The following is a 1,936-nucleotide window of genomic DNA, read 5'->3' on the forward strand; positions in this document are numbered from 1 at the left end:
ACTCACAAGGTGAGCTTAGAATCTCTCATGTCTACGATAGCGCTAGCTGTGTTGAGGAAAGGCCTTCCAAGGATAATTGGCACTTGCGGATCTGCCTCCATGTCTAGAATGATGAAATCAGCTGGAAAGAAAAATTTGTCCACTTTCACTAGCAAATCTTCACAAATGCCTCTTGGGAAGGTGATAGTCTTGTTTGCCAAATGAATTGCCATGCGAATTTGCCTTGGCTCCGGGAGGTCTAGCTTCTTAAAGAACGAGTAGGGCATAAGGTTCACACTTGCTCCAGAATCAACTAAGGCATGAATTGCAGCCAAGTTGCCAAATTGGCAAGGTAAAGTTAAGCTCCCTGGATCACCTTTCTTCTTTGGTAACTTGTTTAGCATTGCGGCGGAGCAGTTCTCATTAAGCACTACCTTCTGCACTCCCTCCATCTTTCTTATTGGTGAGGAGTTCCTTAAGGAACTTAGCATCCTTGGGCATTTGCATGACGGCTTCAATGAAAGGAATGTTGATTTGAAGAGTTTTAATGTGGTCTAGAAACTTCTGATATTCCTCTTCCTGCTTCTCTTTCTTGGCTCGGGCTGGGTATGGCATTGGAGGCTCGTATGGCTTCAAGGGAGGCTGTTCATTCGATTTTGATGGGGTACTCGCCGAGTCCATCGGCCCTACTCGGCGAGTAGAACTCTCAGATTGTGAATCTTGGTTTTCTGCTTGTTCTTCCGTTCCTTCCTTCTGCGAGTCCCTGGTTGCTTCAGTTCGAATGGGGGCCAGGGGAGTGATGATCTTCCCATTTCTCGTTGTGACAATGTTTATTTGTGCGCCTCGTGGGTTGATCTCAGTTTTGCTAGGAAGCTCACCCGGTGACCTTTGGTTAAGTTGTTGAGCAAGTTACCCAAGCTGCGTTTCTATGTTGTGGATGGATGCTTGCTGGTTCCTGAGCATGGTTCTTGTTTCTTGGATAGCAGCATCATGGTCACTATGTCTTTTCTCGGAAGCAGCCACAAATTTAGTAAGCATATCTTCCAAGCTTGGCTTCTTCTCTTGCACCGGCTCCTCCTTTTGATAAAAGTCTCTCCCTTTTTGTCTATACTTCTCCTCCTTGGCCTTCTTGTACTCTTCGTAAGGCAGCCACTCTTTCTTTTGTTTGCGCCAGTCCTCATCATACCGATCACCGCTCGAATAACATGCTTGTGCCTTCTTGTTGCCATTCTCATCTAAATCGTAATCTCTAGTGAGGTGAGGTCCATTGCAGTTTTCACAACCCACCTGAATAGCATGGATAATTTGATCCATTTTGTCCATTCTCCTATCCATGGTTTTTAACATAGCCATGACCGCGGATAAGTCTTCAGTAGCAGCATACGCGGCTCCCCTCATGACATCATGCCTAGGGTTGTGGTATTCTCTAGAGTGTTTAGAGAATTCTTCAATCAATTCTTTAATCACCGGGGGTGGCTTCTTTGTAAGTGGGCCTTGCGAGTCTAGCAACTGCCGGGTTGTGACATTGACTCCATCATAGAAGATGGAAACTTCTTGCTGGCTGTTTAGATCATGGTGTGGGCAGTTTCTTAGCAGACTTTTGTACCTTTCCCATGCTTCATATAAAGACTCTCCAGCTTGTTGTTCAAAGTTTGCAATAGCCTTCTTCAGTTTGGCTATCTTGGATGGTGGGCAAAAGTGATCAATAAATTCTTCCTTCATCTTGGCCCAAGTAGTGATTGATCCAGGGGGAAGTGACTTGAGCCAGTCTTTAGCAGCACCCTTGAAGGTTACCGGAAGCATACGAAGTAGTTGAGTTTCGCGGGTTACATTTGGAATATTGAAGTAATCAGCAACATCATTGACTTCATCCAAATGTTTGTAGGCATCTTCATGATCTTTCCCATAGAAAGGTATTTCCTTGAGTGAAGCTAGGATATGACCTTTTAGCTCAAAG

General features: G+C 44.9%; 1 non-coding gene across 1 annotated transcript; it reads left to right on the forward strand.

Annotated features, from left to right (window-relative positions):
• The first annotated feature begins 1,546 nt into the window (after positions 1 to 1,546).
• Positions 1,547 to 1,653, forward strand: LOC145019053 (small nucleolar RNA R71). The gene has a single exon (XR_013667373.1). It is a non-coding gene; the product is annotated as a small nucleolar RNA R71 (small nucleolar RNA).
• Positions 1,654 to 1,936: the final 283 nt, after the last annotated feature.

This window comes from Lactuca saligna, chromosome 9 (genome assembly GCF_052625555.1).
Source record: "Lactuca saligna cultivar CGN05327 chromosome 9, ASM5262555v1, whole genome shotgun sequence".
In the NCBI taxonomy this organism is placed as follows: Eukaryota; Viridiplantae; Streptophyta; class Magnoliopsida; order Asterales; family Asteraceae; genus Lactuca; species Lactuca saligna.